Source organism: Trichechus manatus, unplaced genomic scaffold, assembly GCF_000243295.1.
Source record: "Trichechus manatus latirostris isolate Lorelei unplaced genomic scaffold, TriManLat1.0 scaffold00116, whole genome shotgun sequence".
Taxonomy (NCBI): domain Eukaryota; kingdom Metazoa; phylum Chordata; class Mammalia; order Sirenia; family Trichechidae; genus Trichechus; species Trichechus manatus.
The window spans coordinates 6744316-6771418 of record NW_004444052.1 but is presented as its reverse complement, the minus strand read 5'-3'; positions in this window follow the sequence as shown (position 1 = coordinate 6771418).

The following is a 27103-nucleotide window of genomic DNA, read 5'->3' as shown; positions in this document are numbered from 1 at the left end:
CCCTGATCCACGGACTTGGGATGTTCTAGCCTCTACAATCGCGTGAGCTGTTTCCTTAATATAAATCTCTCTCTATATATATATTTATACACTTTACTGGTTTTGCTTCTCTAAAGAATCCAGCCTAAGACACCAAGGCAACTAGTGACAACAGCAGTGGAAATTTGAGGAAAAAATGGCATAACTCATTGACTCTGGTATCAAGACAGCAGTATCATCAGAACTCTATTACTTGTCACTTATATGTTTTGAATCCAAATATTCTCTGATATGTAATAAACATGAAGGCACTCTTAAAGTTGGAAAAGTTGTTGTGTTTTGTTCTTAAAAGAAAAAGGGATAACCTGGATCCAAGTTCTTCCAGGACTTCAGTTGCGTTGTGTAAGAGTGACCAAACTATATAAAGGAGGCACAAATAACATCAGTAATGAAATGGGCTAAAGGGAATTTGAGGCCAAGGGGAGGGCATGTCATTTCCTGGAGAAGACAGCTGCCATACAGATCCAGCCAATTATAGCTATTCATTCATGTGGCCCAGTGTACAAGGTTTTCTGATTTTTAAAGAGAAGCCTGAAAATAGATCATTAGTTGAAATTTCCTAAAGTTTAAATGTTAGTAACTTACTGTCTTAGGCATCTAGTGCTGCTGTAACAGAAACAGCACAAATGGATGGCTTTGACAAACAGAAGTAGGCTAGAAGTCACAGTCTAGTAGGCTAGAAGTCCAAATTCAGGACATCGGCTCTAGGGGAAGGCTTTCTCTGTCAGCTCTGGAGGAAGGTCCTTGTCATCAATCTTCCCCTGGAGTAGGAGCTCCTCTGAGCAGGAACCCTGGATCCAAAAGATGCGCTCAGCTCCTGGAGCTATTTTCTTGGTGATATGAAGTCTCCACTCTCTGCTTCTTCCCTCTCCTTTTATCTATTGTAAGATAAAAGGTGGTGCAGGCCACACCCCAGGGAACCTCCTCTTATATTGGATCAGGGATGTGATCTGAGCAAGGGTGTTACGTCCCACCCTAATCCTCCTTAACATAATCTAATCTTGCCTCATTAACCACAAGCAGAGATTAGGATTTACAACATGTAGGAAAATCACATCAGATGACAAAATGGTGGACAATCACACAATACCAGAAATCATGGCCTAGCTAAATTGATACACATATTTTGGGGGGACACAATTCACTTCATGACACATACTAAAATCTTAAAACACTCCACAAATCTAACAAGAGCTGCCCATGTGTTACAAGTTGAAAACCTGCATTTGAATGTTAAATAATTTAAAGTTTTTATTCAATTATCAGAGTCACAATAGAAACTAATTTATATATAAGAAATTATGTCACTTTTCCATAAATCAAAGCCGTCCCAATTCTTGCTTGAATTGCTTATGGAGCCCCACTTTATTTCATGATTCCAGTGCCTTTTTCCCACTGTTCCATCTGCTGTGTTTCTACCAGAGTTAACTTGTTTTAAAAAAAAAAAAAAAGTGTATCAATTTGCACTTGAAAGCATTTACAATCCTTTTTTTATCAAAGTAACCAGTAAACTTCCTAGCAAGTTGTTTCATACACTGAACTCAGTTGTTCCACAACTTCCTACAATTGGTGGGCTGAATGTTGCATTCAATCAAAACAGTAATTGCTTCTTGGTAAAAGCCCTGTTTTCTATGTTTTCATTTTGCCGCTACCTGTTCAATTCCATATTTTTTTCCTAGAAAAATACTACTTCTTACTCACAAGTCTGAATTAATTACTTGTATCCTATGTTTCTATAACCCATTTTACAAATTTCTGTTTAAGACCCTGTACATCATAATTTGTTCATATTTCTTTCTTTCCCACAAGACTCTGAGTTACCTTCTCAGTCTGTATCCAGTTTCTTTCTTTTCTTTTTCCCCCTCTGTGTTCATCATAGTATTAATTAAATAGTATATATAATTAGCTATTTATTAAATGATGGGTACCAAACTGAATAATTCATGTATTTCTGCAGTTAGCAGTTTCAGTGAGGAGCCATCATACTTGACATCTACCCAGCATTTCTGAAATCCTTCATTCATTTTTAGAATTTCCTGCTAATGAGTCTATGCTGTCTCAAAGTGGGAGCAAAAACATCCCCTTCCCAGTGGGTTTATGATATACTCCCACCAGTATGGCATACCAATGTGAGATTATAGTTAGAATGTTAAAGAAACAAGGAAGATGCTGCTACAGGGAACTATGCTTTCAGGGATACTGGTAGAGATAGTAAGCTTCCAGAAGCCCAACTCTGGAGTCCATAGCCTTGTTTCCTCTGTGCAATCTGCTGGGCTTGTGCCAGGTAGCAGGGAGAAGGAGACTCCACTGAAGAAGCCATGTGCTTGATTGAATTCAATTCCTGGTTGTGCCCCGCCTCCTCCAAAAAAGACTGATACTCTGAATCTCTTAAAGATTCTGTAAGCTAATCCAATAACCTTTAATACATTATTGTTATTATTTTACTTAAAAGAGTGGCTTCTTTTCTTTGTGAATAAGAACCTGAGGCTGGCAGTCTTTTTTCCAGTACTCAGATATACATCAATTATATTTGTCCTATTTTTTTACCCTAATATAGATCAATAGGAAATTAATTGTCTAAACAATGTTTTCAAATATCACACTTTAAAAATATCCATAGAATGCTGTGAGCACAATGCACTGGAATATTACAAAAATACAATTCTCATAAGTCACAACACTAGTCCATAATATACTTTATATAGTGTTATGATAAAGTAATATATAGACAACATTTTTTTTCATTTCTTTTCTATGGAGAAGGCAAAGTTATGGTATGAAACGTCAATTTTCCCTAAAGAGGGAGAATTCTGAAACTCTGTGCTATAACAACCAACAAGCCATTGTTGTCAAATCAATTCCAATTCATAGTGCCTTATAAATTTTGCCTTGGAGCTACTTCATTGTTGTTGTTACCTGCTGTCAAGTCTGTTCCAACTCATAGGGACCCCAAGTATAATAGAACGAAATGCTGCCAGGTCTTATGCCATCCTCACAATCTTTGTTATGTGTGAGCCCATTGTTGCAGCCACTGTGCCAATCAATTTTATTGAAGGTCTTCCACTTTTGCTTTGAGCCTCTACTTTACCAAGCATGATATCCTTCCCCAAGTACTAGTTCCTCCTGAGAAAATGAGCTTCTTTACCTATGAGTTATTAGAAAAGCTTCACTGAATGACTACACAGCCTAGACCTCATTTTATAATGCAGTGATACATCATAGATCCCTAGGTACAAATTAAATTCTATGAAAATGGTAATTTAACAAGGTCCTAAAGAAATATTTGTTTCCAAACTTTGAAGAACTAAATTTATATCTATACTACATTTAATTGGCTTTTAAATTACTTTTAATTATAGAGAACTCAAGTATTTGATGTTTGTTCATTAAAGATATACATTGAACACATAAACTTTGCCAGGCATGGTGGCAAGACAGAGAATATAAAACTATACAGAACCCATTGTGTGCTTTCATGACTGATTAATTAAATGGAGAAGGGGATAAGTAAAAAGCAACGGAATAAACTCTAGTGTAGATACAGTAGATGTACAGACTCACTCTTCAATCACAGAGGATGAAGCACTCTTCGGTACTTGCAGAATAATGAGAGGTCTCCCAAGTTGTTGCACTTGAATTAGGATGAATTATATTGCCCACCAATTACCGTGCTTGTATGGTAAACTGAGGATTGCACTTAATGCCTTCTTAATACTGTTTCATTTATTTTTATGAAATATACTCATCAACTTATAACATGGAGGCCAAAGTAAATTATTTTATATCTTTTAATTATATTATAAAAATAGAATCCTAACCAATAGAGATTAAGTAATTTTTTGAGGGTCATAGCTTTCAAGTTCCAAACATCCCAAACTAGAATTTAATGACTCCAAAACCTGTGCCCGTAACATATTAAAATATCACAGTGAATAATGTTTTGAACCCTTGAAATTGTTGTTAAGGTAATGCTTGCGTTAACAAATAAGTACATTTATTAATGAATAATGTTGGTTTTGTTTTGTTATTCTTGTAAACGGACTGCTCTCAAAGAAGATACTGCTCAAAAGGCAATAGAAAATTGTGCTTTGTTTACCAGTGGGCTCCCTCAGGATTTTTTTTTTTTTTTTCTTTCTCAGTTTCTTGCTTCTCTCTAACAGCCTTCCTTTCCTTTCTCCTGACCATGTGGCTGTGTGTGCCTTCTACACCTCTTTTTGACGGGCTGTGCCACACCGCTCGGCTGGGGAGCTGCCAGCACGCAGCTTCTCCAGTCTGCGCAGCTATGTCAATGGGCTCCCTCAGGACATTTTATTTTTTATTTTTTCTTGGCTTCTTATCTCTCTCTTCTTTCTTTCCTTTCCTTTCTCCCAACCACCTGGCTGTGTGTGTCTTTTTTTCCCCTCTGGTTTCTTATCTTTCTCTTCCTGTCTTCTTTTCCCTTCTCCCACCTACCTAGCTATGTGTGCCATCTCTGCCCCTTCTTGACTGCCTGTGCCACACAGCCCAGCTAGAAAGCTACTGGAACACAGCCTCCCCGGGTCCACACCACTAGACTAGCAGGCTCCCTCAGCATCAGTTTTTTGTTTGTTTTCTTTTGTTTTCAGCTTCTATTTCTCTCTCTTCTCTCTCTTCTTTCCCACACCCTCCTCTTCCCTCCTGCCTAACTGCACCGTGAGCTGAGTGCTGCATCCTCAAGTGGCACAGGTGCAGACCACCAGACACCACACTGCACTGCCCCTGGCCCTGCCCTGTCAGCCTCAGTACACATCATGAATGATCCATCTCCACCCCACCTCCTCCATTGGATCTACTCTGCTGCACCATAGCTGAGCAACTGGCCCTGCCCACCTGGACAAGGTGGTGAGAAGTATCATGTCCACAAATGAGCAAACAACAAAGAATACCTAATCCACCTGCCAAGACATAACCAAATAAAACAAAAAAGCAGGGCAAAACAAACAAAACTATAATCAATAAATGAAGAAAATAATTCCTGAATCTCCCAAAGACAGCAGATAATATCAGAACATATATTAAAAAAAGACAGGGCTCCAGAAAGCATCCAAAATAAAACATCAGATGACACTCCAGTAGAAGAAAAAGCACTGAAACTACCTATGATGGTTAAGATTGTGTGTCAACTTGGCTGGGCCATGATCCTCAGTGTTTTAATGTAATCACTCCCATGACTGAATATACTGTGAGTAGCCAATCAGATGAAAGGGAGTCTCCTTGCGGGTGTGGGCCACATCTGAATATAAGCAGACGTTCTGGCTTTTTGCTGTCTCTGGATCCTGCGGCTGCCTCCTGTTGCCTCATCTCCAGTTCTTGGGACTTGAGCTGTCAGCTTATCTGCCAAACTTGGGATTCATCGATCTGCACAGCCTGTGAGCAGGAGCCCTGCTTTCTGACCTGCCGATCTTTGGCTTGCCAGCTTCTGCGGCTGAGTGAATTGGGAGAGGCCTCTACCCTGATCCACGATCTTGGGACGTTCTAGACTCTACAATTGCGTGAGCTGTTTCCTTGATATAAATCTCTCTCTAGATATATATTTATACACTTTACTGGTTTTGCTTCTCTAGAGAACCCAACTAAGACAATACCTGATAGGGAATTCAAAACTCTAATATTAAGGGCTCCCCAAGAGAGAAGGAAAACACAGACAAAATTAAAGGAAAAATAGAAAAAAATCATGAAAAATACAGACAAAATAATGGAAGAAATCAAGAAAATAATACAGGAACAAAATGTCAAAAAAAATGAACAACTAGAAATCATACAAAAAAAGCAATTATAAATCCAAACGATAAACATGATTTCAGAAATAGACAGTGCCATAGAAGGTTTTAGGAGCAAATTTGAAACAATGGAAGACAAGATCAGAGAAATTGAAGACAAATCCTTGGCTAACCCTTTGTTTGAGGAAAAATCAGAAAAAAATGAAGAAAACCAGAGAACAATGTGGGATACAATGAAAGGCAAAAAGTTGTGTGTGATCAGAGTTCCAGAAAAGGGGGAGAAGATGGAAAACACAGAGAAGATCATTGAAGATTTGCTGACAGAAAACTTACCTAATATCACGAAAGATGAAAAGCTGACTATCCAAGAAACTCAACAAACCCTATATAAGATAGACCCCAAAAGAAAATTACCAAGGCATATTATAATCACACTTGCTAAAACCAAAGACAAAGAAAGAATTCTGAGAGCAGCTCGAGAAAAATGAAAAATTACATATAGATGGAAACAATAAGATTAAATGCTGATTACTCTGCAGAAACAATGCAAGTAATAAGGCAATGGGATGACATATATAAAACCTTGAAAGAAAAACAAAAAACTGCCAACCAAGAATAATATATCCTGCAAAACTCTTGCTCAGATATGATGGTGAAATTAGGACATTTCCAGATAAACAGAAATTAAGGGAATATATAAAAACCAAAACAAAACTTACAAGAATTATTAAAGGGAGTCCTTCAGTTGGAGAACCATCAACATCAGGCAACAGCCTGAATCTAGGAAGCAAGACTGCATCAGCCAGATGCCAAGCTAGGTAAAAAAACTGTCAATGATAAAAAATAACTAAAAAATTTACAACAAGGAACCAGAGAGGTCAATCTGTAAATAACAACAACATCCGAACAATAAAAGAGGTAATAAACAGTGTAGGTATAGAACTTTCAAATGGAGAAGTCAAGGCCATATCAAGCAGTAAAAGATTGGTTCAAACCTAGGAAGAAAGGGTTAAATTTAAAGATTACCACGATGAAAGTCAACAAACCTACTCATAAAATAAAGAAAAAAATATAAAATCTCAAATAACTGTGCTTCGTTTAGTTTGCTACATAATTTTGCTTTGCATATGCTTTTTATATGGATAGTATAGGGCAACACTTTTTCTGTTAATTCGATGATCATTTTGCTTTTTGATAATCCACCTCAGTAAAAAAAACTATAAAATTATGGACAATTATAGTCTAATTTTACAGTCGTCTATACTTTAACCCTTGAAGATCTGTTATCTTAATTCATAACCCAACGACCAGCAGGAGTGAGCCCTGCCCCCTACCTGGTAATTGGCTGTACAGACACATCAACTCAACAGCAATGCCCATCACATCCCAATAGTCCACCCTCCACATCTCTGCCCAATGGCAAGCAGGAGATCCTAGTGCCCTCATCCAATGGACCTCCAGCTGCACTGTCACATGTCCTACACCCAGACAGTCCTTGCAGCCTGACTGAACATTCACTGAGACACCTTAATCTCCCACCACTTACTGAGACACCAATTCATGCATGCAGAGAGGGACTATTCTATCCATCTGTGTAGCACTGCCTCACAGCAGTTAGAGAGATGTCCTACTCTGCCCTCCAGCAGACATACTAAATGCCAGCACCAACCCAAATGGACCACACAGTCCCACAAGAGCTTTAGAGGGACCCTGACCACGCAAAAAATTGCTGCCCAACATCAATGAAAGAACCTGCTCTTGCATCTCCTCTCAGTCCTGTAAGGGAAAACATATGAGCCTATCAACAAAGGACTCACATGTGGGTGTGACCCACCACACTCACTAGTGAGATGAAACCATGCCCAGTCAACCAACACCACCAAAATCACACATAGACTAGTACAACAAGACAGCAATTAAAATAATACAAAAGAAGGAAGTCATTCTAAAGAGAAAGAGAAGAAACAAAGCTCCAGATATATCAATAAATAAATACAATCAGGACAAAACAAACAAGCAACCAATAAAATATATATAAATAAATAGATTAACACCTTAATGCCTCACATCCAGCAGACAATAAAAAATCATATGAAAAAAACAGCATAAGATGGCTTATGCAAGTGAGCAAAATAAAGGGACAGAAAACCTTCCTGAGGAAGAAATGATAATAGAACTAGCTGATAAGTAATTCAAAAGACTTATGTTTAGGCTCCTCAAAGAGATCAAGGAAAAGGCAGAAAAAAAACAAAAACAAAACCAGAACAATTCAGCAAAAATGACAAACTCGATAGGCAGATAGAAACCACACAAAAACAACAACTAGAAATTCAAAAAATTAACAATAAAATATCAGAAATAGATAACTCAATGGAAGTGCATAGAAGCAGAACTGAGGCAATTGAAAAAAAAGAATCAGCAAAATAGAGGACATATTCCTTGATAATTAAATTGTTTGAGGAACAATCAGAAAAAGAAAATGAAGAAAGCCTAAGAGGTATGTGGGACACTGCCAAGATAAATAATTTATGCATAATAGGAATTCCACAATAGAAGGAGAAAACAAAAAGTACAGAAAGAATTTTTGAAGACGTATTGGCAGAAAACTTCCAAAATATCATGAAAGATGAGAAGGTTTCCATCCAAGAAGTTCAACTAACCCCGTACAGGATAGACCTCAAAAGAAACTCACCAACATGTTTAATAATCAAATTTTCTAAAACCAAAGACAACAAATTCTGAGAGCAGCTTGTGAAAAGCAAAATATTACTTGCAAAATATCACTTACAGATGAGCACCAGTAAGACTAATAACTGATTTTTCATCAGAAATATGCAGTCAAGAAGGCAATGGGATTACGTATATAAAATCCCAAAAGAAAAGAACTGACAGCCAAGGATCATATATCCAGCAAAATTGTGTTTCAAAAATTATGACAAAACTAGGGCATTCCCAGATAAGCAGAAATTAAGGGAATTTGTAAAAACCAGACCAGATTCACAAGAAATATGAAAGGAAGTCTTTCAAACAGAGAACTAACAACATCAGACAACAACTTGAGAAAAAGACACATGGGAGCATCACCTATATACCAACCCAGACAAGAACTTCACAAAAGTAAAGCTGCAAAACTGATTATGGGGAACCAGAGATGTAAAGCTGTAAATGATGCTAATTTCAGTTCACAAAAGGGGGAGTAAATGGTATAGTTATAGAATTTCTACCATTTGGAGAGGAAGTCAAGGTGACTTTAAGATATAACAGACTGTTTTAAACTTAGGAGTATAAAGGTAAACTACAGGCTAACCACAAAGAAAATTAATAAATCTAGTCACCAAAATAAAGAAGAAGAAAATAAAAAAGACTCAGTAAACACGAAAAGAACATCAACGAATGATAGGAAAAGAAAATCCATATACAAAAAGAACTCAGCACACAAAATTAAGAGGAACAAAGAAAATTTTAGCACCACAAAAAAAGTATTAAAAAAAATGACAGCAGTAAATTCATGCTTATCATTAATACACTGAATGTAAATGGATTAAATGCATCAAGCAAGAGGCAGAGAATAGCAGAATGGATAAAAAAACAAGTCCCATCAATATGTTATCTAAAAGAGACACACTTTAGATACGAAGGCGTAAATAGGTTAAAAATCAAAGATGGAAAAAGGTATATCACACAAATAGTAACCAAAAGAGAGCAAGAGTGGCAATAATAATTTCTGATAAAATACACTATAAGTCAAAATCCATTATAAGAGATAAAGAAGGGCATTAAGTAATGATTAAACTGTCAATTCACCAAGAAAACATAACAATAATAAATATTTATGCAACCAATGCCAGAGCTCCAAAATATGTAAAGCAAACTCTAACATAAGTGAAAAGAGAAATAGATAGCTCTACAATAGTAGTGGAGACTTTAACACATCACTTTCAACAATGGACAGAACAACTAGAAAGAAACTCAACAAAGATACCGATCTAAGTAATATAATCAACCAACTTGATCTCATACACATAAACAGAACACACCACCCAACAACAGAAGAGTAGAGATTCTTCTCCAACATGCGTGGATCATTATCTAGAATGGACCATATTTTAGGACACAAAGCAAGCCTCGATAAATTGAAAAAAAATCAAAATAATGCAAAGTATCTTTATAACACTATAAAACTAAAAATCAACAACAAAAAGAGTAAGGAAAAAAAAACTAAATACATGGAAACTGAATAACACCTTACTTAAAAACTATTGAATCATAAAATAAATTACCAATGAAGTTAAAAAAATACTTAAAATCAAATAAGATGAAAACACAACATACCAAAACCTTTGGGACAAAACAAAAGCAGTGCTCAGAGGAAAATTCATAACAATAAGTGAATACATCAAAAAAGAAGAAAGATCCAAAATCAATAACTTAACCTGGCAACTTGAATAAATGGAAAAGGAAGATCAAAGAAGACCACAGTTACCAAAAGAAAGGAAGTAATAAAGATCGGAGCAGAAATAAATAGAAAACAGAAAAACACTAGAAAGAATCAACAAGACTAGAAGTTTGTTCTTTAAGAGGACCAATAAAATTACAACCACTGGGCAAATTGATAAACAAAAAAATGAAAAGACACAGATAACCAAAATAAGAAATGAAATGGGTGACATTACAACAGAATCAACCAAGATAAAGAGGATCATAACAGAATATTATGAAAAATTTACTTGAACAAATTTGAAAATCTAGACAAAAATGGACAAAATTCTAGAAACACACTACCTACCTAAACTAACACAAATAGAAGTAGAAAATCTAAATAGGTCCCTAACAAAATAAGAAATTGAATATGTCATAAAGAAACTCCTAACCAAAAAAAAAAAAAGAAAAAATTCCCAGCCCAGATGGTTTCACTGGAGAATTCTACCAAACATGCAGAGAAGAGTTGAAACCAATTCTACTCAAATTATTTCAGAACATAAAAAAGGAAGACATAGTCCCTGATTCATTCTATGAAACCAGCATAACCCTGATTCAAAGCCAGGCAAAGATACTACAAAAAAAAAAAAAAAAAAAAGAAAATTACAGAGCAATATCCCTTATAAACATAGATGCAAAAATTCTCTAAAAAATTCTATCCACCAAAATTCAACAGCATATCAAAAACATAATATGCCATGATCAGGTAGGATTCATATCAGGGATGCAATTGTAGCTCAACATTAGAAAATCAATCAACATAATTCACCACATAAATAAAACCAAGGAAAAGAATCACATGATCATTGCAATCAATGAAGAAAAGGCTTTTAATAAAATTCAACAATCTATTTACTGGTAAAAACTCTCTGCAAAATAGGAATAGAAGGCAAATTATTCAACATAATTGAGGGCATATATGCAAAACCAACAGCCAACATTATTTTCAATGGAGAGAGACTGAAAGCATTCCCCTAGAGAACAGGAATGAGACAAGGATGCTAATTTTCATCACCAACTTTACATGGAAAGAAGCCCTGAATGCTAAAGCAATATTGAAAAAGAAGAACAAAATAGGGGGTCTCAAACTTCCCATCTCAAAACTTGATATACAGCCACAGTAATCAAAACTGTTTCAACAAAATATACATAGACTAAGGGAACAGAATTTAGAAACTAGAAGTAAATCCATCCATCTATGCCTAGCTGATCTTCGACAAATGACAGAAGTCCCTTTGATGGGGAAGCAACAGTCTCTCTAACAAATGATGCTGGCAAAACTGGATATCTGTTTACAGAAAAAAGAAACAGAATCCTTACCTCACACCATAAACAAAAACGAACTCAAAATTGATCAAACACCTAAATGTTAAAGCTAAAACTATAAAGTTCCTGGAAGACAACATAGGGACAAAACCAGGAATGAGTCCTAGTTTTCTGCATAACTATACTTTAGACAACTAAACATGCATGAGCAAGAGAAGATAAATTAGATAACCAAGATCTTCTAAAAATTAAATACCTATTCTCATCAAAAGATTTTACCAAAAGAGTAAAAAGAGAACCTGCAACTGGGAAACAATCTTTGGCAAAGACATAGCTGACAAGCATCTAATCTCTAAAATATATAGAAAACTTCAACAACTCAACAACAAAAAGACAAATAATGCAATCAGAAAATGTGCAAAAGACACGGACAGACACTTCACCAAACATGACATTCAGGTGACCAACAAACACTTGAAGAGATATTCAGAATCATTAGCCATTATCTGTTGCCATTGAGTCAATTCCAACTTATAGCAACCCTACAGGACATAGTAGAACTTCCTTGTATGGTTTCCAAGGCAGTAATCTTTATGGAAGCAGATTGCCACATATTTCTCTTGTGCAGTTGGTGGGTTCGAATCACGAACAATTCAGTTAGCAGCCAGGTTCTTAACCATTGTGCAACACAGCTCCTCCATTAGCCTTTAGATGCAAATCAAAGCTACAGTGAGATACCATCTGATCCCTGCAAAATGGCACTTATCAAAAAACAGAAAACAAATGCTGGCAAGATTGTGCTAAAATTGGAACCCTTATATACTGCTGGAGGGATTGTAAAATGGTACAACCACTGTGGAAAACGGTATGGTGCTTCCTCAAAAAGCTAGAAATAGAAGTACCTTATGATCCAGCAATCCCATTCCTAGACATATATCCTAGAGGTATAAGACCAATGAAACAAATAGAGATATGCACACCCATGTTCATTGCAGCCTTATTCACAATATCAAAAAAATGGAAACAATCTAAGTACCCATCAACAGACGAATGAATAAACAAATTGTGGTGCATACAAGTAATGCGCTACATACGTACAATGCAGCAATAAAGAATAATAATGAGTCTGTGAAACATCTTAAAACATGGATGAATCTGGAGGACATTATGCTGAGATAAATAAGACAATCACAAAAAGATAAATACTGTATACTCTCACTTTTATAAAAAGTCAAGAATAAGTATACATACGAAAAGCAATGTTCTTTGATGGTTACCAGGGATGCGAGGGGGAGAGAGAGAGAATCACTTGCTAGATAGTAGACACCTGTTATTTCCAGTAATGGGAAAGGTAATACAGGCATACCTTGGAAATATTGTGAGTTCGGTTCCAGACCACCACAGTAAAGATAATTATACAATTTTTTTTGTTTATTTGTTTCTTAGTGCGTAAGAAAGGAGAAAAGATTGAAGTTGTCAAGGATTTCATTTTACTTGGATCCATGATCAACATCCATGGAAGCAGCAGTCAAGAAATCAAATGACGCATTGCATTGGGCAAATCTGCTACAAAAGACATCTTTAAAATGTTAAAAAGCAAAGATGTCACCTTGAAGATTAAGGTGTGCCTGACCCAAGTAATGGTGTTTTCAATCACCTCACATGCATGCAAAAGCTGTACAATGAATAAGGAAGACCGGGGAAGAATTGACGCCTTTGAATTATGGTGTTGGTGAAGAATATTGAATATACCATGGACTGCCAGAAGGACGGACAATTCTGTCTTGGAAGAAGTACAGCTAGAATGTTCCTTAGAAGCAAGGATGGCAAGACTACGTCTCACATACTTTGGACATGTTATAAGGAAGGATCAGTCCCTGGAGAAGGACATCATGCTTGGTAAAGTAGAGGGTCAGAGAAAAAGAGGAAGACCCTCAAGGAGATGGATTGACACAGTGGCTGCAACAAGGGGCTCAAGCATGACAACAATTATGAGGATAGCGAAGCACCTGGCGGTGTTTTGCTCTGTTGTAGGGTTGCTATGAGTCAGAACCTACTGGACAACACTTAACAACAAGAGTGCATATAAAAGTTATGTTTACACTATAACTGTAGTCCATTAAGTGTGCGATAGCATGCCTAAAAAACCAATGTACATGCCTTAATTAAAAAATACTTCATTTCTAAAAAATAGTAACCAACATCTGAGCCTTCAGTGAGTTGTAATTTTTTGCTGGTGTAGAGTCTTGCCTCAAAGTTGATGGCTACCGACTGATCAGGGTGATGATTGCTGAAGGTTTGGGTGGCTGTGGCAATTTCTTAAAATGAGACAACAATGAGTTTGCCGAATCGATTGACTCTTCCTTTCACAAAAGATTTCTCTGTAGAATTCAACACTCTTTCATAGCATTTTACCCCACAGTAAAGTTTCTTTCAAAATTGGAGTCATTCCTCTCAAATCCTGCTACTGTTTTATCAACTAAGTTTATGTCATATTATAAATCCTTTGTTGTCATTTTAACAGTGTTCTCAGCATCTTCACCAGGAGTAGAGTCCATCTCAGTAAACCACTTTCTTTGCTCATCCATAAGAAACAACTTATGATTCATTAAAGTTTTATCATGAGATTGCAGCAATTCAGTCACATCTCCAGGCTCCACTTCTGGTTCTCTTGATATTTCCACTATGTCTGCAGTTACTTCCTCCACTGAAACCTTGAACCCCTCAAAGTCATCCATGAAAGTTGGAATAACTGCTTGCAAACTCCTTTTACTGTAAATAGTTTGACCTCCCACTAATCATGCATGTTATTAATGGTATCTAGAATGGTGAATCCTTTCTAGAAGGTTTTCAATTTACTTTGCCCAAATCCCATCAGAGAAATCACCATCTATGGCAGCTATAGCCTTATGAAATGTATTTCTTAAATAATAAGACTTGAAATTCAAAATTACTCCTTGATCCATAGGTTGCAGAATGAATGTTGTGTTAGCAGGCGAAAACAGCATTAATCTCCTTGTACATCTCCATCAGAGTTCTTGGGTGACCAAGTGTATTGTCAATGAGCAGTAATATTTTGAAATGAATCTTTTTTTTCTGAGCAGAAGATCTCAACAGTGGGCTTAAAATATTCAGTAGACCATGTTGTAAACAGAGTGACTGTCATCCAGGCTTTGTTGTTCTGTTTATAGAGCACAGGCAGAGTAGATTTACCATAATTCTTAAGGGCCCTAGGATTTTCCGAATAGTGAATCAGCATTGGCTTCAAATTAAAGTTACCAGCTGCATTAGCTCCAAACAAGAGAGTCAGCATGTCCTTTGAAGCTTTTAAGCCAGACATTGTCTTCTCCTCTCTACCTATGAAGTCCTACATGGCATCTTCTTCCAATATAAAGCTGTTTCATCTACATTGAAAATCTGTTGTTTAGTGTGGTCACTTTCATCAATTATCTTAGCTAGATCTTCTGTATGATTTGCTGCAGCTTCTATGTCAGCACTTGCTGCTTCACCTTGCACTTTTGTGTGATGAAGACAGCTTTTTTCCTTAAACCTCATGAACCAACCTCTGCTAGCTTCAAACTTTTCTTTTGTAGTTTCCTCATCTCTCTCAGCCTTCATAGATTTGAAGAGAGTTAGGGCCTTGCTTTGGATTAGGCTTTGGCTTAAGGGAATGGGTGGCTGGTTTGATCTCCTACCCAGATGACTAAAACTTTCTCCATATCAGCAATAATGCTGTTTCACTTTCTTGTCATTTGTGTGTTCACTGGAGTAGCACTTTTAATTTCTTTCAAGACCTTTTCCTTTGCAATCACAACTTGGCTAACCGTTTGGTGCAAGTGGCCTAGCTTTTTGCCTGCCTTGGCTTTCGACATACCTTCCTCGCTAATTTTAATCATTTGTTGCTTTTGATATCAAGTGAGAGATATAGTTCTTTTCCTTTCACTTGAACACTTAGAGGCCACTGTAGGGTTATTAATTGGCCTAATTTCAATATTGTCCTGTCTCAAGGAATAAAGATGTCTAAGAAGAGGGGGAGAAACAAGGCAATTGCTGGTCTGTGGAGCAGTCAAAACACACACAACGTTTGTGGATGAAGTTCACTGTGTTATATGGGAGTGGTATGTGGTGTCCAAAAACAACTATAATAGTAGCATCAGAGATCACTGATCACAGATCACCATAACAGATATAATAATAACAAAAACATTTGAAATATTGTGAGAATTACCAAAATGTGACACAGAAATACAAAGTGAGCACATGATGTTGGAAAAATGGTGCCAATAGACTTTTTGACTCAAAGTTGCCATAAATCTTCAATTTGTAAAAAAATTGCAATATCTATAAAGCACAATAAAGTGAAGCACAATAAAATGAGGTATGTCTATACTCTACGAGGGGAAAGTCAGCACAACTTAACCAAGTGTCTTTGTTATATAATGCTGCTATAACAGAACTACAAGTGGATGGCTTTAAAAAAGAGAAGTTTATTCTCTCACAGTCTTGGAGACTAGAAGTCCAAATTCAGGGCTCCAGCTCTAGGAAAAGGTTTTCTTTCCCCATCAGTTCTGAGGAATAGTCCTTGTCATCAATCTTTCCCTGGTCTAGGAGTTTTCAGCAAGGGACCCTGGGTCCAAAGGACATCCTCCATTCTTAGTTCTTCATTCTTGGTTGTAGGAGGTCCCTTTCTCTCTGCTCATTTCTCTCTTCTTTTATCTCTTGAAGATAAAAGGTGATGGAGGCCCAGCCCCAGGGAAACTCTCCTTACATTGGATCAGTGCTGTGACCTGAGTAAGTGTGTTGCAGCCCACCCTAATCCGCTTTAACATAATCTAATCTTGCCTCATTAACCACAGGCAGAGATTAGGATTTATAACACATAGAAAAATTACATCAAATTACAAAACGTTGGACAACCACACAATACTGGGAATCATGGCCTAGCCAAGTTGACACATTTTTGTGGGACACAATTCAATTCCTAACACTAAGGTATATGAAGACACTTAGAGGCATGAAAGAATAAAGGAAAATTGGGGTAAATCCTATAACATATACAATTGCAATAACAGTAATAACAACCGAAAAATATGTGTATGGTACATAGATAGATAGATATGCTATATGTGCAAAGGAAGGCATATGTGAGTACATGCATGTGCATATATAGGTATATTTGTAGGTATATGAATATACATGTTTGTGTGTGTTGCATATGTATTTATATATATATGTGTATATATATATATATATATATAATAAAGCACATAGAGGGCACAGTTAGAGACCTCCTAGACATATACAAACACCTCATGGGACTGGTTTATTGGGCTAAGAGGCTTGAGACCACAGTCATGTTGGAAAACTCAGTGAACTGGCATAACATAGTTGATAAAGATAATTTTCTACATCCTAGTTTGGCGAACTAGGGTCTTTAAAGCTTGCGAGCAGCCATTTAAGATACAATGATTGATCTCTTCTTGTCTGAAGCAAAAGAGAATGAAGGAAACCAAAGATTCAGAAAAGAAACTAGTTCAGAGGACTAATAGCCCACACAAACCAAGGCTTCTTCTATCCTGAGACCAGGAGAACTAGATGGTACTCAGTTACCACTACATTTCTGACTAGGGACACAACAGAAGGTCCCAGACAGAATGGGAGAAAAATGTAGGATAAAATTCAATTGTCCCCAGAAGACCAGAACTTCAGGTCTGATAGAGTATAGAGGAACCCTAAAGACTGCCTCCCTAAGATACTCTTTGAACTTGGAACTGAAGCCACCCTCGGAAGTCACCTTTCAGCCAAATAATAGATTGGCTTATAAAATAAACATCACTGTCATGGTTTGAGTTATGTCCCCCAAAAAATGTGTGTATCAGTTTGGCTGGGCCATGATTCCAAGAATTGTGTGTTTGGCCTTCATTTTGTGATTGTAATTTTACATTAAAGAGGATAAGAGTGGGATTGTAACACCACCCTAACCCAGTCACATCCCTGATCCAATGTAAAGGGAGTTTCCCTGGGGTGTGTCCTGTACCGCCTTTTATCTCTTTTAAGAGATAAAAGGAAAAGGAAGCAAATGGAGAGCTGGGGACCTCATACCACCAAGAAAGAAGCACCAGGAGCAGAGCACATCCTTTGGACCCAAGGTTCCTGTGCAGAGAAGCTCCTAGTCCGGGGGAAGACTGATGATGATGAGGACCTTCCTCCAGAGCCAACAGAGAGAGAAAGCCTTCCCCTGGAGCTGATGTGCTGAATTTGGACTCCTAGCCTAGTAGACTGTGGGAAAATAAATTTCTCTTTGTGAAAGCCATCCACTTGTGGTATTTCTGTTAGAGCAGCACTAGATGACTAAGACAATCACCCATAAGGAATGTGCTCTCTTAAACAATCAATTACACAAGACTAAATGGTCAACATTTACCCAAAAGCAAAGACGAGAAGCCAAGGAAGCTACATAAACGGAAACAGAACAAACAGAATGGAAATAATGAGAATACTGACACATTGTGAGTATTATAACCAATGCCACTGAACAATTTGTATAAAAATTGTTAAACAGGAACCTAAGATGTTATGTAAACTTTCACCTAAAACACAATAAAATATTTTTAAAAAAATAGATAGACATAGGAGTGGCATCTGACTATCAAAATGTTAAATTTTCTAGCTCATAGAGTTGTTGACCTTGATGCTTAGTGACAAGGACGTTCTTACACTGAACCCAGTACAGCAGTCACACCAAGTCAATTCTAGATAGAGTAAGCATCTATTGTTAAATTTACAACATAGCAGAGGGTAGATCAGAACACGTGTTCACTGCAAGATGTGAGATCTTTTTGTTATTGTTGTTAGGTGCCATCTCATCTCTTCTGACTCATAGAGACCCTATGTACGACAGAACGAAACACTGCCCAGTTCTGTGCCATCCTCACAATGGCTGCTCTGTTTGAGCTCATTGTAGCAGCCACTGTGTCAATCCATTTCATCGAGGGTCTTCCTCTTTTTCGCTGACCCTCTACTTTGCCAAACATGATGTCCTTTTCCAGGGACTGGTCCTTCCTGATAACATGGCCAAAGTATGTGAGACAAAGTCTTGCCATACCCACTTCCAAGGAGCACTCCTAACGAGAGAATTTTAATAAAGGGTGGTGGGCGGTTTGAGCTGTGTTATTCCTTTTCTTCTTTCAATACCACCAATCGTTTAACTCATACATTTTCCCTGTTGAGGAAAAGTTAACAAGGGCACAGAAGTAGTACTCTTACACTACTTGATATTTAGGTGTTTTCTCTATGGAGTGGAATGTATCCTTGTCAAGCTAAACTGAAAGGCTATATTTTACCCTCAGGCAAAGTAGAAAGACTTGAAAAAAATTAAAATATTTGGGTGTACCAGAATTGTTTTTAAGAGCTCTCTTGCTTTCAGTCACAGGCACTCTGAGGATATTGAGGTGAAGGAGAAGGAAAAATCGAAGATTATACCATGTGGCCTGGTGTGTATCCAATAAAAGAACAATAATATTTATTAGAATATTTTCACAAAATATAACTTCTGTATTTTTAGAATAGAGTTCCTCTGATGGGCCTCAATACTGAACAGTGCCTCCAACTTTTCATATAATTAAGAAATTCAAGTGACAAGATTTTCCCCTCATGGGACACAGTCTAGTATTTTTCTTTTGAATGAATAAAAAAGTGATACACAATGAGTAAAAAGTAAATTACCAGTGTTATTAACTTGCAGTAACCAGTGAAGAATGACTAAAATTCTCAGATACAGGTAATAATATATATTTAACATGTAAACCAAGATGTCTTTTAAAATGTATGTTCTTGCCCCTTCAAAATGTTAGCATTCTAACTCTCCTTAAAATTTATTTTACTTCGCACCTTCTCCAACTTCCTACTCGACTCAAGTTTTCAGAAGGCATTAAAATCCATCATATTAATAGAAGAAAGCAGAAAAAACTGTTTTAGGTGAGAAAATTGAACTTACAGTTGAGTGATTTAATAGCATTTCAGTGAACAAGATTTGGTAATTGATTGAACTTATTGTTATTATTTTTTTAAGACATACATATGTCTTCTGCATAACGTCCTCTGACAGAGATAATTTTTAAAGACTGGAATGTTTGGAGTACAGTGCCCCAGGGGATCCCAATTACTAAAGAGAACATATGTATGAAATGATTTTAGTGTGTGAAAGCAATTCAGTAATTATTTTAGTTGGCTGTGAAAAGTATAACTACCGGAATGAGAGGCATTTTAATTGCTGGGGAGGCTTTGTGAACATTAATGTATATTTCTCACCAGCAATGATTTATTTTCTAAGAGATTTATAGTCGTTTTGTTTTAATTAGAGCAAGTAACTTGCCTGTAGGGTATCTAAACTGAAAATGAGCGTGACTTCACAATACAGTTGGTATTCTCTGAGGAAAAATTAAAGAAAACTAAAGGATTTTCTTGGTGAGACCCGAAATCACAAAAGAAAACATTTAGTCCCATTTAGTGTGGGTTCTCAGTGGTATACTTATGTCTGCAGGGTCTTTCATGCCAGGCTATTTCCGCATTGTAAGGATATATATATATATGTTTCCAAAGTTCACATTTGTACTATCTTTGCAATTTTTCTGTAAATCTAAAACTCTTCACAGCAAAAAGTTTATTAAAAGAGTTCACATTTGTTGCCTGCTGGAATGAATTGCTAAAGGGGATGTACTAAGAGGTAGAACATAATTGTACAAACTAAATACTCATCAAACATGGCAGAACTTGCTAAATTCACTTGTTAAATAGCCATTTGGAAGAATTACCTTTGTATTAAATTCTCTGAAAAACAAAATAAAACCAAAAACCCACTATCGTTGATTAAACTGTAACTCATGGCAACCCCAAGTGTACAGAGTAGAACTGATCCACAGGGCTTTTTGGGCTAAAATGTTTTTTTTTGTTTTTTTTTTACTCCTTGGCTGTAATTATAACAGAAGCAGATCACCAGGCCTTCTTCCAAGTTGCCACTGGGTGGGTTCTAACTGCCAACTTTTATGTTACTAGCAGATAGAAAACCACTTTCACCACCCAGGGACCTTCTTTCATAAGTAGGAAGATTTGCTCTTTTCTGTATGAAATAATTATACCCAGAAACACATGCACAATAAATGTATTTTTTACATATATTAGATGGCCAGGCCTTTCTTTTGAGGTGTTTCTGGGTGGAGTCAAACCTCCAACCTTTCAGTTAGCAGCCGAGTGTGTTAACTTTGTTATATATATGTATATGTGTGTGTGTTTAAATAATGTATATCATTTATGTGTATTTTAAAATGAATCTGGTCAGTATTATTCATAATATCAACACTGACCATCTTTAGAGTAAATGGAGACTATTTTTTGAACTTTTAATCTCAATCAATATTTAGTACAAAAGATAATAAAAATCAGATAACAGTAAATAGAAATTAAAAGAATTGTAAAATAGGCTTAATTGTATGCTTTTGCTCAAATCTGTAAACATTGCCTACTGATTGTAATCAAATCCATTAATGTACCTTGACATTTACTTCTCCTTGAAAGTCTTTTTACTTCATACAAATTTTATACATTAAGAAACTAAATTTATCTTCTGAAGTACTGTCATCATGTTCTCTAATTTTATTATCAAATTCTTCACTGTTAAGTTATATAGTGCTTTACTGAAGGTAGAGAGTTATTGACTAACATAGAATCCCAGTCCTCATATTTTTTTAACACACTTAAAGCAACTTGGTGTCATCCAACCGCACTCTAGAGGCTAATGTTAGGGTTTTTAGCTTAAACCAATGCTCACGTGCAATAATTCCAAAGGTTTTTACCTGACAATGCAGAGAATTTTGATTATTGCAATTTCATTTATGGCTATATCTTTGTCTCAATCTCTATCTCTACCTACGTATGAGAGAGAGCAAGAGAGGACACTGGACTTGAGAAAAAAATCGCTCTAACCTAAGAACATGCTAAAACCTAGGACTTGGTCATTCCCTAACTAGATGACCTTGAGTGAGCCAGTTACTTATTTTCAGTGTGTCTCAGTTTTCTCATCTGTAAAACAAAGATTATAATAGTACTTACCTCATAAGTTTTTCTTAAAACTTAAAGCTCTAGCAACATTATCTGGCACAGAGTAAATATTATATAATTCTTAGCTGTTATCTACTCATATTTTTCTATTTCAAATTATGTCATGGCTTCTCATTTTCTGCACCTTGTATTAAGTATACATCTAAAAGGAAGTCAAAGCATGTTTGAAACGAAATTCTATCTACTCAGCCTCACATTTGTCTCTTGAAACCCTCCACACTTCTCTACACTAGATAGCTTAAGTTAGGTTCACATTGTGTTTTGTTTTGTTAATGAACATCTACCTAATTTCCTAGGTACCATACATTGATATAGTCTTCATGATGATGCCTGCATGTTTTGCTAGAGAGTAATTTAATTGTATCATTTACCTGTTAAAAAAAATCTTACATTTCTACATTGCATCTTAAAGTTAAATCTAAAATTCTAATAATGGCATACCAGTTTTCAAACCCATATTCAGTGAGTACTCTCAGACGTATCTCCTGTTGCTATATTGCATTTTTTACCAGGAAACATTAGATCCCTAAGTCTTTATTTATACTTTTCTGTGAATATTCTGTAAAATCAGGCATAGTATTCAATTGATTTAACTGTTACCATGACTACAGTTTTCACTTTGTTGTACTTATCCATCTTTCCATCTTCAGCTAATAATGAAAGGTTATATAAAAATAATTTACTTTAGGACCATGGTCAGTTTATTATTGTAATTTTGAAGATTTTGCTTTCATTCATATACAAAAATATAGAGTCTGAGTAAAATTGGTAGAATAAATTAAAAATGGAAAATTTCGATGCAACTCTTATTTTATTTACCTTTATTTTATTTTATTTTTATTCATGAAAGAGAACAAACTACTAATTTATGGGGGCTGTTCTTTTAGTAAGATAAGATTTTGAATATTTTTCAGAGTTATTTCACTTTTTAAAAAGCAGAAAATGATTAATGAAATAGAGACTGAAAGGCAATTTTGTTTTGATTTTCTACTCAATATATTTTAATAAAATATTCTCTTTTATGAGGGGATTTTTAAACAGTATCATGGATTGAATTATGTCCCCAAAAAATGTGTGTAGCAATTTGGCTGGGTCATGATTTCCAGTATTGTGTGGTTGTCCTTCATTTTGTGATTGTAATTTTATGTTAAAGAGGATTAGGGTGGGATTGTAACACCCTTACTAAGGTCACATTCCTGATCCAATGTAAAGAGAGTTTCCCTGGGGTGTGGCCTGCACCACCTCTTATCTTACAAGAGATAAAAGGAAAGGGAAACAAACAGAGAGTTGGGGACCTCATACCACCAAGAAAGCAGTGCCAGGAGCAGAGTGCATTCTTTGGACCTGAGGTTCCTGTGCTGAGATGGTCCCAGACCAAGGGAAGACTGATGACAAGGACATTCCGCCAGAGCCAACAGAGAGAGAAAGTCTTCCCCTGGAGCCAGCACCCTGAATTTGGACTTCTAGCCCTGGACTGTGAGAGAATAAACTTCTCTTTGTTAAAGCCATCTACTTGTGGTATTTCTGTTATAGTGGCACTAGATGACTAAGGCAAGGTAATTTTTTTTTGGTATGGATTACACCTAAAAGTAAAGAAAACAAAAATCCTCACAATTGGACAAATAAGCAACATCGTGATAAAAGGAGAAAAGATTCAAGTTGTCAAGGATTTCATTTTACTTGGATCCACAATCAACACCCATGGAAGCAGCAGTCAAGAAATCAAAAGACGTATTACACTGAGCAAATCTGCTGTAAAAGACCTCTTTAAAGTGTTCAAAAGCAAAGATGTCACCTTGAAGACTAAGGTGCATCTGATCCAAGCCATAGTGTTTTCAACTGCCTCATATGCGTGTGAAAGCTGTACCATGAATAAGGAAGAACGAAGAATTGACACCTTTGAATTGTGGTGTTGGCAAAGAATATTGAATATACCATGGACTGTTAAAAGAATGAACAAATCTATCTTGGAGGAAGTACAACCAGAATTCTCCTTAGAAGCAAGGATGACAAGACTACATCTCAAATACTTTGGACATGTTATCAGGCGGGATCAGTCCCTGGAGAAGGACATCATACTTGATAAAGAAAAAGGTCAATTAAAGAGGAAGACCCTCAACAAGATGGATTGACACAGTGGCTGCAACAATGGGCTCAAGCATAATAACGATTGTGAGGATGGTGCAGGACCGAGTAGTGTTTCATTCGGTTGTACATTTATGAGTTCGAACTGACTTGATGGCACCTAACAACAACTTTTCTTTTCTTTTCTTTTTTTGTTCTTACAATTTATTGTTGGTGTTGTTGGTTTTGTTGCCCAATCAGGTGGGTCCCTGCCCATGTGCTGTAAAGCCAAGAGACAAGACACAGTGAGTTTTGAGGAAAGAAAAAGTAGTTTATTGCAAAGCAGCAATGTAAGGAGCCAGGGGACTTGCCCAAATCTGACTCCTGAGAATGAGTTAGGTTACAGCCTTTATTGGAATTCTAATCTAGGAAATTACACATATTCATCAGTTTCCTGGGAAATTTCATATATAGGTAATTTGGGGCAGAGAGAGTGTGCATGCAACGGTCATGTGTCATATGTTTAAAAAATGGCATCCTTAGCATGATTGATGGTGAAGTTTTCGTGGAGGATACATCATAAAGTTAGTTCCGAGTATAGCTCGGCTGCACATGGTCTGAAGGCCAGATCTAATTCAGGCTGGTTCTTGTTTACCACTCTGGCCTTGGTTTCTTGAAACACCTGTTATTTTTCTGCAAAATAAGCTAACAAAGTGGTTAAGCAAGGGGCATGGGGAAGTGTAGATAAGAAACAGAAATACACTGGGGTGATTGAGGGGCAGGCTTCATCTTCAATTCCCCCCTTAAGTTGTTACTGTTCCACATTCTTGGCTAACCAGAGCAACGATCACTCTAGCTTCTTCTTGCTGTTTAGGGGCAAAGCTGATGGAACCGGCGGGCTTTTAACTGTAGATATTTTTGAGAGTCAAGGGAATTGGGAATATGTTGGTACCTGAAGCTCTTGGGGTTTTGTAATACCATTAGTGCTACTGCCTGCAAGCTTTTGGAGATAAATTTGGCAAGGAAATTTAGTAGACAGGGTCCAAACGTTAGAGGCAGGATTATACACACAACAGGTCCTATCAGAGGTAGAAACCAGGTTAGACTGGGAAGCAATTGCTTGATTTGTTCCCAGATTTCATTGCTTGATGGGTTTCTTTGATTAAAATTATCTAGCCAGGAAGTCTGTTTGCGTATCCTTTTCACTTCTATCTCTACTTCTCCTGAGGAGTTTACATAGGTACAACAGGAGGTGTTTTTTGCACACATTCCTTCTTGTTCAGCTAGAAGGAAATATAAGACTATTTGGTGGTCAAGAACAACTTTACCTTAGAGAATCTAGGCTTTTCTGGATGTTCTGTATGACTTTTGCTGTAGAAAGAGCCTAGTTCTCAACAGTGAGGGTGAGATTTTGGATAGTAGCTACATGATATGAAAACCCACCTCAAGAAGCTAGGATCCCAATAGCGGCCCTTATGGTAGCTAGAATTAGGCACACAGCATACTTTCTCCTAATTCATTGAGGGGGTTTGGGATAGGTTGACTGGAAAACTGTAAGGGAGTGAGACCCTGTAATACATCTCATGGTGCACTTACCAACTACACTCCAGCCGTTTAGGCAGAGGCTATCCCAGCACTGATCATTTCCTATGGTGGCTAGAGGGCTCTCAGCCTCTTATCAATCTGACTTGTTAAACACAGCATAAAGAAACAAAAAGGCAAAAAGTGTATATAATACTATGAACAAGACAAAAAGTTAGTTTGGGATTGGATCTACGCAGGAGGGTGTTTTGCAAACAAGTGTTTAGGTCTTTAATAGGTTTGTAAGTCCAGTTCTCACAGTTCTGATGAGTTTGTCCCTCAGTGTATGGTGGAACAGTTTTCTTTACTCAGGTATGGTGGATCTAAGCTTTGAGATGACTGAGCTTGACAGAGGTCAGAGTTGCTAGTAACACCTCAAAAGGACTGGTCCACTTTTGATGGAGAGGCTCTGACTTTCATGATTTTAGGAAGACCTAATCACCAGTCTGAAATGAGTGCAGGGGTGCTTTTGGTTCAGGGAAACCCTGGTGGTGTAGTGGTTAAGATCTATGGCTGTTAACCAAAAGGTCGGCAGTTCAAATCCACCAGGCACCCCTATGGGGAAGTTCTACTCTGTCTTATAGTGTCCCTGTGAGTCAGAATCGACTCGACAGCAATGTGTTTGGTTTTTTGGTATTTGAGATCTTTAGGTGTGCATACCTATGGAGAGAAGACAAAGTCATCCAAACAGACTGCAAGTATTTAGTAACTTGAACATTTTAAACCTCATGGAGTGAGGGAGGTTGATCACTATGAAGGCAAGCTATGTTGATCATATTGGGGTTCTCTAATAAAGGGCGCCCATATAATAGACCAAATGGGCTAAGTTTCAGTTTGTCTCTAGGGCAGACTGAATTTTTAAGAGGACCATACACAGTGTCTTTGTCTATACTAACTTGGTCTTTTGGCGCAGCTTCGCTAGGTGTCTCTTTAAAGTCTGGTTAGCCTGTTCGACATTACTGCTGGACTGGGGTCTCTAGGCTGTGCATAAGTTTCGATTAATGTCCAGGGAAGTTGTCGCCTACTGCACCACGAAGGCCATAAAATGGGGCCTGTTGTTGCTGCCAATGAAGACAGGAAGCCCAAATCAAGGGTTGATTTCTTCCAGGAGGTGCTTTACAATCTTGGTGGCCTCTTCAGTCCTGGAAGAAAAAGCTTTAACTCAGTTAGTGAATGTGTCATTAAAGACTAGCAGATATTTGTAATTCCCAGGAGCTTGAGGCATCTCAGTAAAATCTACCTGCCAGTCGTCTCTAGGCATTGCTCCAGTTTGCTGGACCCCTGGGAGTGCTTCAGCAGTTTTATTGGGATTATTTTTCACACAGGTGGGGTAACTCTTTAGTACTGTCAAAATAGTAGCGTGGACCTTTGGTCCAATTAAATGTCTCTTAATCCAATCATACAGTCCACCGTGTCGACAGTGAGAGGACTGATGGGCTCTCTGTAGAATACAGTACATGAGTTTTGATGAAATGAAAATTTTTCAGTGGGGAGGGTGTACAGCCAATTATCTTTGCTTAGAGTGGCCCCCCGCCCCCGAGTCTTGGCAATGTGTTTATTTTGTTGGGAATAGTCCGGGTGGAGGTCAGGTGGCAGTAGCTCTAAATGGGGAATTAGCAGTGCTACTATGATAAGCTTTTGTTGGACTGCAGCTTTCTTTGCTGCTACAAGTACTTTGTAATTACCGTGGTGACTCTTTTTTGATGCTCTTTGCATTGTATGACTGCTACTTGGGTGGGTAGAACAGCTTGTAAAAGTTGTAAGATCTCTTGAGAATATTTAATGTCCTTACCTCCTGCTATTAGGAGCCCTCTTTTCTT